General features: G+C 42.3%; 1 protein-coding gene across 1 annotated transcript in view; it reads left to right on the forward strand.

The window, feature by feature from the left end:
- Positions 1-1,983: 1,983 nt before the first annotated feature.
- NCKAP5 (NCK associated protein 5) overlaps positions 1,984-15,072 on the forward strand; it is a 364,164-nt gene continuing 351,075 nt past the window's right edge. Inside the window, exon 1 of the mRNA XM_082763525.1 lies at positions 1,984-2,124. The gene's annotated coding sequence lies outside the window, so the exon portion shown is untranslated. The remainder of the gene's footprint in view (positions 2,125-15,072) is intronic.

Consider the following 15,072-nt stretch of genomic DNA (forward strand, 5'->3'; position numbering starts at 1 on the left):
ATGGCAGGTGAAAAAATAAATCTTATCCTTGGCCCGAGATGGTGCAAGCTGGCATTGAATTTAAACAGAATGTGACCCTTCTACTGATCTTATGGATGGGCCTGTTCCTCTGATGTCTTGTGGACCTGTATGTGTGAGCATGCAGTCTTTTTTTTTTTTAATTATTTTTAAAGGAGTAGCTGCAGCACAGCCCTTGCATAGCTAGGCCTAAAGCTGCTTTTTTTGAAGTGCATGTTATTGCATGTTATGTGTTAGTACTCACTACTCCCATGGCCCACTTCATCTTCAAAGTCTTTTGAAGGCTTCCTGGACCAGGGCTTAAGGAGCAAGACACAAACCCATCCCAAACCCATCCCAAACCCATGCTGACTGCGACAGAAGATGAAGCGCAGCCCCATGAGGCAGGGCGGTGAATGCAGCTCCTGGTGGCACTGCCTGCTGCTGTTCTGGTGTGCTCGGGCTGGTGAGCCACAGGAGTGAAGGTAGGGGAATTACAGCACAGCTCCTTCAAGGCACAAACTTAGGTTTAGAGGCAGCGTGTGCTGGTGTGAGTGGTTCCAGTGAGCTCCATGGCACTGTGGCAGCAGGGCATCGCTGCCCCTTTGGGCAAGCACCAGGGAAATCAGGCACTTTGCCATCAAGGCCACACAATTTTTTTTAATGATGCTGTTGCAGGAAAGAGCAAGATCTTCAGCCAATGTCAACTGCTGTCGTTCAGCTGTGTCATTGCAACTAGCATGAGTTGCATCAGCTGAGGACCTGGCCCCAGGTTGATTTGCTCACTGTAAATCCTGGCAGAAATGTGGGTTGCTACTCTTACATGTAGCAGTGGAGAACATCGTAAAAACTTGGCTTCAGCTCATCTCTGAGCTCAGGTTTCTGTTTTGTTGTGTGTGGAACGTGCAATCTGGGGTGTTTGGATGCGAGTGGTGAGGCGTTTCCCAATATCGAAGCTCTTTGTGTGGAAGAGCGTGCAGATAAGAGAGAGCTCTGTCTGTCACAGCCCTTGGTGGTGCCCTTCCAGCGTTTGAAGTTCTGACTTGAAAGCACAGACTTCTGAGAAACCAAGGCACAGGCTCCCAGCCCCTCTCTTTCAGCAGGAGCTCTCAGTGACAGGGGATAGATTGAGATGAGTGCCTGTGCCAGTGCTCAGGTGAGTACCCCCTGCCCCCCAGGTGCTGAGCGGGTGTTTCAGCTCCAAAACACCTCCTAGTCATGGACCTCCGACTCAGGGGAGGAAAGGTCAGTATTTACACCCTCATCACCGAGTGAAAAACTCCGTTTGAGGCTGTTTCTTGCTTTCTTATATTTTCACCCTGGGAAAGTGAGGAGAGTTTCTCCAGAACATGTCGTAACTGACATTGAACTGCCTTAAATCTTGTAAGGATAGAAGTCTGTAATTGTGTAACTTTTAAAATTAGGACTTAGTTGAAATGCTCATTTCAACTTAATAAAACTCTGTGCTCTGTGCTTTTAAATCCATGCAGATTTGCACCCCTGGTTGCATATCGTTAAAATAAACAAAAGAATTAGGAGAATGCAGGGGTGAATTCTGAAAAAGGCACTGCTGACATTTCTAATTTTTCTTTTTTCTCCCTGCACTCTTTGCATTTTGAAGCTCTGGTGAGGTTGTTCTTAATTTTGTGCTTTCCCTGCAAACACTGTTTATTCATTCTAAGAAAACATCAGTTGGGTAAACAGAAGTATTTATGTGTGTAGCACTGCAACTCCTACTAAGATGCAAATTGTGCTGCAGGGAAGATAGTTTGTGCTTTTCTTTCCTCTTCTCTTTTCTTTTTTTGACAGTCAGTTAATAAAGACTCAACAATAAGCAGCTGCCTGTGATGTCATTTGGGACTTTGTCCACAGAGCTTGTATTTACAAGTACTGAGCAACTACATAGCAGCAGAAAACCCAACTATCAGCAAACTTCATGTCTGCTGTTACTGGAGGACTTCTGTAGTGCTGTGGATGGTGCAGAAAGCTAACTCTGTTCTTCTAACCACAGACTTTTAAAGCTTGGTAAATAAACACTGGATAAACTCGAGAGAATTTCTGGACTGCAAAGACTTCTTACGGTTCTGAGTTCTCCAGGGCTGGCATGTTTTGACTGAACTGCTGCAAGTAAGACTTTTGCTGTTTTAGTGTTTTTATCATCTCTGTAAAGCTTATTTTCTCTAGGAATTTGTCAGCATTGCTGTTTGTAGTTTAATTAAAAGAGCAGCAAGTATGTAGCTAGGAATTGCAGCCATGTATCTGTAACAGGATAAAGGGCAAATGAAAACTTGAATCTAGCTTTTGTTTGTATGAGGCTGCACTGAAGTGACTCTCTTAATATAATTGATGAAACTCTAAGGTTCTTGAAATATCATATTGCCATTAAGCAAACAAAAAGCAGTCTGTCTTTTAAAGATTGTTCTTTTATCAGTTTGTGGCATTTATTTGAATACTCAAAATTAGTGTGAATTTTTAATATAATTTCCTTGTAGTTTTTAACACATTTTCTTTTAAAACTGTTTTGCTGCTTATGCAGGCAGAGATTTAAAGTAAAACTTGGCTATTTCTACTCTTTTCCCTTGTTCAAGTTCTGGAGGTAGTTAAGTTTAAAAGAGAGTCGTACCCTGCTTTGAAATCTGACGCCTTTTGGATTAAATGAATTGTCAATTATATGAGAAACAGTGATTTTTACTTTGTTTTGAGTATTAATGTTAGAAATCCAACAAATCCTGACACATCAGGACAAAACCACTACTACTTTGGTAACTGCTGTGAAATAAACTTTTTCTGCACTGCCTGCTGTTTGAGGACAGAGCTGTGTTTATAGCCACCAATTAACTCATTTTCGTGACAACCAGGTGAGATTGTCGTGCTGTTATTCCCATTTTACAGAGGGGGACACTGACCCAGAGCGGTGATTTATTAAAACTTAGTTTACCTTCTTCAAAAGCTGGTAACAGACCACAGCTCTCCTGCTTCTCATTTCAGCCCTTCACAGGAGCCCGTTCTAAATTACTGCAATTTCAATTGCTGTGACTCTTCCAGAAAGTAACCTGATCACAGGACCGTGTATGAGGATCTCTTTTATTACTGTTTACCTCTGTTTAATGATCTTTGGGGAGACAAAGCACATTTCTAAAGAATGAAATCAGAAATCTATGACTCTGGAGGGCAAGTATTATGAGGCTAAGCCAGCACAAATCAATCAAACAGGAGGATTCCTCCTTAATTCTTAGCACTGATTTTTTTTAATTTTATTTTATTTTTTTTGCCTCTCCTGCCACTGACTTTGTTTACAAGGCCTCTCAGTCACACACAGCAACAGATTACTGGGGCTTCACTCCCAGGCTTGGGTGGCTGCAACTGCAGATGCCTCTCTCAAGTGACCTTGTTTCTATAGCAGATCAAAACCTGTCTGTCTTTTCTTTTGATGTTTTAATGTGGCTTGGCATGTCAAGATGTGCAACTTAGGACCCGTTGTTCTGTCTTTGGAACTGAAGTGTATTCTCTTGGAAGGAGAAAAAAAAAAAAAAAAGAGCCCTAAATTTAGCTCTGCATTGATGCCATGCCATGAGAATGGCAAAGGTTTAGGGGGCTTTAAATACGGGCTTAAGTGAGGGCATAGAGTTTTGTTCTGTGCATTCATCCTCTTCCTTCAGAAATAGTATAAATAAAAAAGTTTATATGTTCTTTAAAAGAGTTTTTCCTTTAAAAGACCTTTTTGTAGAAGCTGCCACTGAATTTGGAAGTGGAGAACAGGGCATTGTGATAGAGCCTTTCGCTGGGGAGAGGGAACGGGCTGAAGGCAAGGTGCTTTGAGCCCTACCACGCTGACTCCTGTGGCCAGTCTTTCCTTCCCTCTGTCAGCCTGTGGTCAGTAACGATGATCTACTGCTGTGAGCTGATAAGTGTATTCATGTTTGCAAAGCTCAGGCATCGTGGTGGCAAATGCCTACAAGACCTTCAGAACAAAAACTGAGATTAAAAAAAAAATAATAATAATCAGGGCCCAATTAGCTTTCCCACTTAATTTCATTTTATGTGCAAGTCCTGCTCTTACAAATGTGGATCTCACTCCTGTTTTGAGAAAATTTCATGGACTTTTCTGCTCTCATTCTTGCGCATAGCGTGAGTTGCATACTAGTGTTTTGAGGCTTAGATTTAAACAAGTAGAAATCTTGCCCCATTAAATGCCCTGTGGTAGGGTACAATTCCCCTTCCACTTGAGTCAAGAGCAAATTTTCAGATAATTGCTTTAAGAGCAGGAGCAGACTCTCGAAACCTGATGAGCTTGAGGCCATTTGATTTTCATTTTTCTTTCTTACATTTCCCTTCTCACATTTACATTTTCTTTCCTATATTTCAATGTCGCAAATTAGGCTACAGAGCAAGCTCGCTTTTCAGTCGAGCGATCCCCTGGTTGGATTTTCCCTGGGTAGAGGCTACAGGTCTGAGAAATAAGCCCAAGGACACCGCATATTATCTGATAACATTGTGGGATGGCATTAAAGGGGACAATTGCCAGCAGAATGGCAATTCTTCGGGCTTTCTGGCCGTCTGAAAAGAAGTGGAATGAGTGCAGGCTCCAGCCTGTCATCAGCCGACAAGTGGGACTGAGGCTGGGATAAAAGCCACCGAACAAAGGTGCCAAGGGGAGCACAGCTGGCTGCGGGGCTTAGCAGGAGGTGCTCTGCCATGTTCAGCTCCTGGCAGGATGGAGTTATGCTTCCCAAAAATCCCTACCAAAGCTGCTAATACACACCTTTGGAAGTTTTAGCATCTAAAGTAGAGCTTTATTACTAAAATAGGATAAATGTACAATGTAAGTAAAACACGAACTGTTAGCACTCCCAGTACTGTTCCGTGCTGCCTGATGATCCCTCTCATATACCGTGCAGAAACCTGAAGTGCATTAAGTGTTCCCTGATGGTTGCATACATTAGTCACAGTGTTTTGGGGATGGAAAGTTAGATAGCTGAAAAATACTTAGAAATTGTGTATGATTCCCTAGCCTGGCATGCGGAGTTGGATGGGGTGAGTCCCAGGGATGGGGTCAGTGCTGCAGCAGCGGGTTCTGGAAGCTGGCGGTAACGCTGGGCTGTGAATGATGTAGGCCCTGAGCAGTAGCTTGGATTATAAAACGGTGGATAAAAATTATGTTGCTGAAAAATGGACTACTGGTATTGACACAGAGCAAGAACAAATGCTACCGGGAAACCGCGGGGTTGATAAGCTGCCCACAAGACGCCACTATTTGTTTTCCTGAGCCAAACTAGCCTTGGATAGCGTGCACACAATAGGTCTGTGCAGAACCAAATATGCCATAAATTCTGGTCTTTGACAGTGCTAATTGATTATTATAATTCATTGTTATCTAAATTGTTAAATTCAACAGTTTACCACATCCTTTTGTTTCGTTGTTGCTCAGGCATAATGCAAACAGGAAGAGTTAATTACTGCATGCAACAACAGAGGCGAATTGCATTGTCTGCTTCGCTTTGATTGAAGCTGTTTTGAATCACCACTGTGGGTTGTCAGTAATGGTGGGGAAAAAAAAAGAAGCAGGACTCCTTGTGCACTGAATTTGCTTTTTGGTGGTGGTTACCATTTGTATTTTGAGAGCTATTCTTCTTGTTGCAGCTGGGTTGTATCATGCTTACTTCCCCAGCACTCAGTATTAGCTAATCGTGCAAACTGAACTCACACGTGTGATCTGATCCACTTTGGAATCAGCAGCGCTCCTTGAGGAATACAGCACAACTTGACACGCGAGTAAGAGGATGGCTTTGGCTTCTGAAATGACTTACCCCACCAGACATGAGCGCTTGGCTTTTCTCTCCAGTGCTCTGGTGGATGGCCAGAGCTGCATCTGCTGGGTAAAAGGAGTAGTGGGGAACTCAAGAGGAGGTTAGCAGTGGCTTAATTTCTATACATTCCTAAAGCTCTGCCCCACGTTGCTGTTTTCTAAAATATGGGGTAACTCTGCTGTAAAATGTAGGATCTTTTCAGCTGCTTAGCTCCCTGGATCTGACAAAATGGTTCATAGTGATAAGATTTTGGGGGTTATTTTGCCAGTAGAGGGCCATGTTAAACTGGATAAAGTAACTCCCTCTTGGGCTCACATTTTCAGTGAGTAGCAGCTTAAAGCATATGGTTGTTTTCAAGGGCAAAATGAGTAAATAATTAGATTTTTTAGAAGCTACAGAATGATTAATTATTTAAAATAAGAATCACATCACTTTTGCAGCACACCACAGTCCCGTGTCAGTCTAATTAGACTGAATTCTGATCCTTGAAATGCATCGTAGCTACCTGTTTATTCGCAACTGTTCAAGGTTGATAGATACAGCTCTAATAAGTCATTAAGCTGACGTGATATACAGCAGCAGCATGTGCTTTTGCTATAATGACACAAATGAGAAAAGAATTGTTTTTCAGAGGTACAATCACGTTTGTTTTTGATGTGGCCTCTAAACTAGCTGTCATTATTCAGGCTCTTGTGCTGCAGGAGTTGACCTTTGGCAAAATATTTTGTTATCCTCAATCTTTTATACAGGCCTTTTGTGAACTCTGCACAGCTCTCATTTTGCTGATTGCATTTAAAGTCATTTATTGCACAGTGTTTGCCCTTCTAGCAGATGTTAAAGGATTCCCTGCTTCCCCCCTTAAAGGCTACTCCTCCGCAGCATCTAATTATAACCTACACAAAAGATTAACAGATGTTATAATTGTCTTTACTCATTGATTAAATAGTTTCTGCATGATTTGCTCTCTCTTCTCCCTCACTGCTGATTTGTGAGGTCTTTCTGGATAGGTCTCATGCATCTGCAATTTGTTAACAGTGGCCATCTTCACAGTTTGTAACTTTGGGGTTTTGTGTTTCAGACCGAGCAGGCTATGTATGTTCTTCTGGAACAAAAATACATGACGGAAATGTGTTAAAATGGGTGTGTGATGCTTGCTTTGGTTACGCATTTCTGTTTTCCTCCTGCTCTTAACCATTCTTTCAGAAATACATGTAAAAAGCAGACTGGCTTTAATGAATATAAATTGGGGAATGAGGGGTGAATGCTGAGATCTGTTTGGCAGTGTGTTTGCCTCTCTATTCCAGTTGCCAAGTGCAAAGGAAATGAGTGGCTAAGAAAAACAATCTGAGGAGAAACTTCCTAGCAGGAGAAAGTTTCTAGAGAACTTTTCAAACACAACCCTATAGATGTCCCCAGCAGGACCACTGTAACGCCTTGGCTTTGCTTTTTGGGGACAGTGGGGGTGTGGGGGTGGGTGTATGCTTTCGTTTCTCTTTCCTACAAAATGGATGCTACTCAGTTCTTGAGCTAAATAATCTCTTCTGTTTTGTTCCCACCCTGAGATGGGAGCTCATGCCATCCATGTGTAACAGTGTTCTTACACATCTTTTAACATCTCAAACGAGGTCCGAACAAATGATGTTTCTGTCCAGAGGGGTGAAACATCATGCACGCGTCTTGTGCTTAACTATCCTTCCTTGGTGGTTGGATTCCATATAACGTTCTCCTTATTTCTCTGATTGGCACAGATGTGAGTTGCTGGTGAATCCACAAAGATCCCCACGACAGCCTCTGAGCATCCCCCAGTTCCGTGCAGCTGCATCTGTCCCACGGCCTCAGCCCGAAGCGCTCTGCCTTGCTTAGCTCTCCGTTACTGCACGAGGAGATCAGTGTGTCGTGTTTTCCGACAAAACCTCTGCTTAAAGAGGTTAGAGAAGAGGAACAGGGTAAAGGCTTGAGGCTTGGATTGTGGCTTGCTTAGTCAAAAGTCAAAAAATGCTGTGCTGTTCCCCTGCCTGCCCTCCAAATCCTGCTAAAATATAAAACTGTTGCCTTGATTCCTAGTCAGCGAAACTGCCTCATGTTGAGTTTGGGCATATCTTCTCCTGCTAAGACCCTCATTGTATTTTTTGCTACAAAAAGTAATCTGAGTCAGTGTGGATATCTGGGCGTGCTACCTCAATTAATGCAGGTTCACAGATACATGGGATACGCTGTGTTATTCCGCTGTGTTGCCAGTGTGGAAACAGCATCTTTGCAGTGAGTGTTGGGCATAACACCAGCTGGGAGATCTTGTCATGCACCTATAGGGCTCTGGGTTTTTATCAGTTTTTAAAGCTGATCTTTTACTTACAATTCCTGAGTTTTGCTAGACTGATTAATAATCTTTGCAGTGCACAAAAGCATTTGTCTAGGGATTTAAAACTGCTCTAGAGACAGAGGTACTTTGTTTGCGGGATTTATGAAGAACACTGTATCCTCCTTGTTTTCAAAAGACATATCAGTGCTCCTGAATGCTTCCCATTTATGAGCTGGGGGGAGCAAATTATAGAGTCATAATAAGAAAATTCCAGGGTGCCAACTGTGCTTGCAAAGTGTATTTTAATTATATAGACACCTGTCCACTACCAACTTGCAATATTTCACAGAGGTCACTGAGCAGCCTGCAGATGGAAATGACTTTTATTCAATACCAGCCTGGTGTGAGTTTGAAACACTGATCCAGGGGTGAAAGGCTAAAGTCCCAATTACCAGAAATCAGCCCAGTATGGGGATTGGATAAACCTGGTGCTAAGTTGTAGGTGCTCTTTGCAGTCACACATGAGAAACATTTAGAAATTAATGACTTACTAAAAGTTCAGCTAAATTATTAAGGATTTTTAACATCCACTGTTGGCTGCTACTGAAGGACAATTTAGGTGAAACCTGGCCTAACATTTTAATAAACAGTTCTCTGTTATGTCACTGGCTGTTTGCCCTAACATGTGAGACTAAGATCTTCACCTTTATCTTAACATTGCACAATTAAATGAAAGCACCAAATCAACTGAAAAGAAGAGGAAAAAAAGTAGAACAATCTGAAAAGTCTTGCCTGGCCATTCTCCTTGCCTTTCTGCTTGGGAATCTGTAGACTTGTATTTAATTATATGAGCCTTTACTAAAACTAATAACTTCCTTCCCTTAAGCTCCAGTTCTGTCATGGCGTTATCGATTGGGGACACATCACGATGTTCATAGGAAACCATTTCTGTCACTTGTATTTACCAATCTTTAATCAAGTGAATTGCTTTTCTTCTCGATTACCACAAAAATCTTCCGTCCCAAGAAAAAGCTTTAAACAGACATTGATGAGAATTTAGCAAAGAGATTATGATTTTTGACACAACTCTGAGAGGAGGACGGCTCATGAGATGACCATGGGCAGCATGAGGATGTGGAGGCAGGTACCACCACTCCTAGCCACTATTCCTTGCTCGTGGCAGGGAGGTCATGTTACTGATGGTCTCTGTCTCGCTAGTAAAGCACACGCAGTCTGGTTTTCCCCCACTGGCTATTGTCAGTTGTGGAAGCAAGTTTTTCTTTCCTCGTTTTACTTATTCCTCTCTACCTGAGCTCCAGATTTGGGTCCTGTGCGTTACAGGGCGATGCTGAGCTTGGCTCCGTAGATGCCCGCCCTGGTAGCCTAGGAGGCTGGGTCCCCTTAGCTCCCACTGCACTCATCTGAGATGGCGTGGCTCACCCAGGGATGAGGAGGGGCAGAGCTGAAGCTCTAACTCGGAGGGTCCTCACCTGGGAAGGGAGGGAGGATGTGACACTTTCATGCGGCTTTAGAGCACAGCCTTGGGGCGAGAAGTCCCGTGGTACCAACCTAAACCACCCACTCGAGCTGGGATCCGACTCCAAACATGGGTCAGTGCTTAGCGCTTTCTTGAAATGAGCCAGGTGTGCTTTCTTTCCTCAGTGCCTGTGTCCTAGGCTGTTCCCCCCCCCAAGAAAACAATTAAAAAACCTCATGCTGAGCACAGTACTTTAAAAGGTTATATTTGGGCTCAAAATACACTTTAAAATTCCAAGTGCTTCCTTTAAAATGTATGAGTGTATTAACTCTTTCCTCTTCCCCACTAAAAGTACTGTTGTTTTTTTCAGTTGTTATTTTCCCCAGCCAGAATAGAGGCAAAGCAATAACTTTGAGTAACTTCAGTTATTCCAATACTGCAGGTCCATAAACTATAATCTTAAAAAAAAATAATAATTATCTGAACCTACATGGCATTGCTTATAAGGAAACAACCTGAGGAAGAACAATCCTGTTTGAGTAATTAACGTGAATTCTACAAGTAAAAAATAAACCTAACAAACTTTTGGTACCACAAGCAAAAATATAATTCAGATTTTAATGAATTATGAACTTCTGAAACATCAGCGGAGTGCTTTTTTCTTTTGTGACACTTTTTGACTTTTACTTTGCATTCTAAACAGGCAGGCACTTGATAGAGAGAAATACTATAGGGTTTTAATAGTATGCTTCCTCTCTTTCTAATATTTTCTGGATATTACTGTATCCGTAACCCGAATGTGTTGGATTATTATCTGTGATGGCAGACTATACGTTCTTTTCCATTTCGCTCGGTAGAACTGAGTGCAGATGAGTTAAAGATCGGTAGGATGACATAAAACATAGGAGAGTTATGAACCTTTTAAGTAGGAAATTTGTGAATGTTTTTAATTTACATTTTTATTAAGTTTCTGACAGATGGAAAAAATTGAAGCCAGTGTGTGACAGCCAGTCTTCACAGTGAGAAACTGAAGTAAGCACTGCAGGCAGCTGACTGCGTGGGGGAAGGATGGAGTGGCTCTTTTTTATTTTCTCCCCAAAGGAAAAGCCTTCCACTCTAATAGTCTCTAATGTGGAGCGACCATGGCAATGTATAGGCTCTGAGAAGAAAGGGAGAACTCTTTTTTTGCCCATCAGGATCTTCACACAACTCATTCCTGGCAGCATCCTCACTGTCAGTGCATTTCCTCGTACTTTATCCCACCTTATTTTTTTATATGACGAGTGTTGCTCTGATTCTCTGGGAATCACTGTATTGGATTTCACTTTAGGTAATTTCTTCAGATACTCAGCATCATTTCCCTGTCTTTATTTCTTTTCAGCCTATTGTCAATAACCTAATCAATTCCTCCCTGTCTCTACTGTTAGTACATGTCCCTCAAACCCATGTAGATGTGGTCATTCCTTCCTCTCTTAGCCATCTCTTGCCGTTGTTTGAAGCTACTATGAGACTTGTTAATCGTTTTTCCACCAAATCAATATTTTAATCGTCTTTACAGCTATTGTCTGAATTCCATCAAGTTTGTCTATATCCTTTTGGCCCAGAACTGAAGCCAGTGTTTGAGATGAGATCTCTCCACAGTTGCAGAGAAAAAAGTTGCAGGGCTGTTCAGTATGCTGGTGCTGTTCAGTGCTCTGTCACTGTCGGAGGATATATGGATGAGGACATCACATCTTTCATTTTTAACGTTTTCACAATAGTTTTCTTGGCTATAAGCTGAAGATGGAGCTTAATCAATGTGTATCTGTTCCTTTTAATTTTACAGCCTTGATGTCCCACAGTCCTACATGCTCTGTTGTGTAACAAGAATAAAGTGAATTTGAATTGGCTGGGCAAATCTCTCTGCTCTTTTTCTTAATGTGTGTCCATTGATTTATAGAGAATACATCCCACTACAAAACTGGAGGAGGTAGAGCTGAGTTATACCCTGTTATCTTTCTGTTGTGAGCATGAAGGAGAAAAGAGACGTCTCCAAAGTGTGTTTGGGAACAATGGAGATGAATTTATTTGGTCTGATCCTTGGATGAAGTTATGTCGGCTGAAATTAGAGTAGGTTTGGTCCAACATCCACAGGCTGAACAGCTGGGGAGCCAGCTGAAGGATTTTAGTGCCCACACTTAGATGAGCAAAGGACTAGAGCTAGTGGGTTTACTGTTAGTGCAGGCACCTCCGAATTCAGCTCGGGTACTGCCTGGCTTTTGGTTCGTGTCTGTACCTGTGGGCAGAGGTGACTGCAAGGGGCTGCTGCTGGAGGTATGGCTGGCCCAACTATGCATTTACAGGGCTCAGTGGAGGTCTTTGCACAGCAAAATAAGGAATGTATAGAGAATTGTTCTGATAAAAATGTGGATGGTGGCCTGTGCGGGAAGCAGCTGGAGCTGCACAGTGTAATAAGGCTGCGTGTTCCTGCTTCAGTCCCGTGCTGCAGTCCTTTCTTTCAAGCCATAGGCTTGGGTTTGGTGTTCCTGGCACTGGAAGAGATTGTCACCATCTTCCCTCTCTTGTTCCTCCCCAGGGCTGCCTCTTCTCATGGTGCTATGAAGGAGCTATTTTCAGGTCCTGCAGATAGCCAAGCTGAGCCTCTTCTTAGTGACTCTGTGCCTGGATGATGCAGGGATCCCATGTGTTTCATTGTACCTTATCCTCCCTTATTTTTCATAGGACAAAAAGGGATTATGAGTTTGATTCCGCTTCTTTTCTGGGCTGTTCCTGAGTGAGTATCTTCATTATAAAGATATTACCTTTAATGTAAGGTTAGGCCCTGGCCCTCTGGGAGTGTCTGAACAGCAAGGTGGGATGTGAGACAGCACATTGCAACCCACAGGGCCCCACGTTCATCAGAAAGTAATTCTGTGCTCTAAATGTTGAAATATTCCTTCTGCTGCAAATACCTTTGGTTATCTAAGGAGGCCATGCACAGCCGGATGCTGAAGATGTTACTAGTAGCCCCAGAAATATTTTTACAGTGCTTGTTTAATATTGAGAGTTTTACATTGAGCCAAGTGAATGTTTTAAAGCGTTACCCAGTGCTCTGTGGAGTGAAGCCAGTGGTCTGGGCATTATCACTAAGATAATTTTAATAATTCCTCATTTTAATGGGTTGGAGCGCCTCAGTAAGGAAATGGTCTTTGATGCCTTTCACCTCCATGGCTGGGAAGGACCAAATCAGGTAGCATTTATTTGCGACACTTAATTTTGTAAAACTGCGTTCGTTTGCCAAGAATGGACTATTAGAAAATGTTTTGTAGCAAAATCTTTTATTCAGGGTGTGGAAAATGAGCGAATGAGAGGTAATTGTGACAAAGGGCTCCTGGCCACATTGGCTCGCTGGTGTCTGTCGGGCTGCCGCTCAGGTCGCTCGGCCATCCCGTGGCCACTGCAGCCATCGTCCCTCTCCGCACTGCAGGTGGAAGGGGTGGGATGTGCACAAAGGACTGCAATTTTTAGTGGTCCCTCTGGAATACAATTAGGGCAGATGGGCAGGCAGAAGAGATGCCGGCTGAAATGCATCTGTTCCAGGGAAGAAGCCGTATTTAAGCACGTTCCACAAGCTCCTAGGTCTAGTTTCAAGAATTGAGCTTTTAATCCAGCAGTTTGCTTCCAGCTGAAGTCTTATGGGTGGGTTTGTAACTCTTGGACTTTCTTGAGTAGTGTCTTGATTTATATTAATGAAAGAAAAATGCAGAGGAAACAAAAAAAAGTGAACAAACTCTAGGAATCTTGACTGTATGTTTTAAATTCTTCCTTCTGCTTTGTTGTCTGTTGGAAAAATTCAGGTTTTGGATTTAATTGCTTGCAGTTTTTTGAACCTTGCAACATATTATATGAACATGTGTGAATTTGGTATGTGATCTTCACTGGCCTCCTCAACCAGATGCTACTCCCTTTGTTGAAGGTGTCCTATGCAGAAGCCTACGCCTGACAGATTTTTCTTCTATAGTAAAAATGTAGTGAAAAGATTCTTTCTGATTTCTTTCCTGGCATACAAAGAGTCAAAAATGACTGTGACTTCTTCATGAATTTCCCATACCTGGCCATTATATACGATATGCCAGGCTTGGGATATTTGCTCTATCAGTTTGAAACTTGCTCTTGAACTTCTTAAGCAAATGTTATTTAAATGCTGAGTTTCAATGTGATTTCCCCACCTTACCCCCTGATGTACCCGCATTCAAATGTTGTGTGCTAAGACCCTCCCGTTAGTTTACAGCATGTAAATTTTGATAAAATATTTTGCCATGAGAAACAGCAAGCCCTAAGAATGATTTAGGAAGTTAGAGAAGTTGTTTCCAGCATTTCATACTTACCAGCCTGAAACCACAAAGTGCCAGAGGCATCTTTATTGGCATATAAAAGGGACATTTGTTTTTGAACCTCATAATCTCCACATATTTATTCCTTTAGGTGGGTGCCCTACAACAGTTCCCCAAGGTTGGCAGTGCCTCACAAAGGAGACAAATCTGCGCTGAAGCCTGCAGAGGTGCCCGTGGCTGTAGCTGTCTGCAGAGCGTGCCTTCTGCAGATGAACAGCCCATATTGCAAGACATTGCTGGTGGAGCTTCAGTGGCTGAGGGAATCCATTTTTACCATATAATAAGCTATATTATGTAATTTAGAGTAGTATATGGTAATAAATAATGTATGGTAATGAGTGGTTAGAAACGCTCCCAAGAAATGGAAGCTCTGGGCCTGGTGTTTCCTTCAGCCTGAGTAGCTTCTTGGATCTTACTTGGGTATCCCGTTCTTGGCTATAGGTCTTAGGGCACGGAGAAGGATTTGATTTCAGTGCAGGAGCCAGGGGTACATAACCATCATTGTCAGAGCCTATTTCTTATTGATGATAACGCTGTAATAAATCCTTTTTTCCATCCTTACCGGTTGCTGTCCTGACAACAGATTCATGCTTTCTGTCTGCTTATCTTTCATCATTTTTGTCTCAGTAATTTTATTGCGTGATATGAATGCTTCATATGTTCCATAAAAGCAAACAGGGGAGGGTAATCCTTTGACCTTTCCAGCATTCTTTGGTGTAATTTACTGGCGATTCTTCTCTTCCCTACAGCATGGCCTGTGGAGCTCTGCGATAAAAATGGACAGCCAATGCAAACACAAAACGCTGAAAAGGTTAAGGCTTTGATTATGTTAGTCTATAAATGTTCATGGTCTTTTTTTGTTGCCAGAAAGAAAATGAGAGCTGAAAATGGCAGTGGATGAATCACGCTTATTACAGAATACGGAAATGATATCGGTTCAACCCATTCTTGTTAATGCTGAAAGAACGTAATCTCATGCCCTCTCATTTTATGTCACTGCAACCCACCTTATCCTCTTAAATGAATGCATGCATCCATTTAATTAACCTGGTGAGATTCGGAGATATAAATCTTTTAAATGCTTCTCATGCAATTCATCTTGACAGCTGTCAGAGTAAT

The sequence above is a fragment of the Aythya marila genome (genome assembly GCF_965140915.1).
Source record: "Aythya marila genome assembly, chromosome: 6".
NCBI classification, from domain to species: Eukaryota; Metazoa; Chordata; class Aves; order Anseriformes; family Anatidae; genus Aythya; species Aythya marila.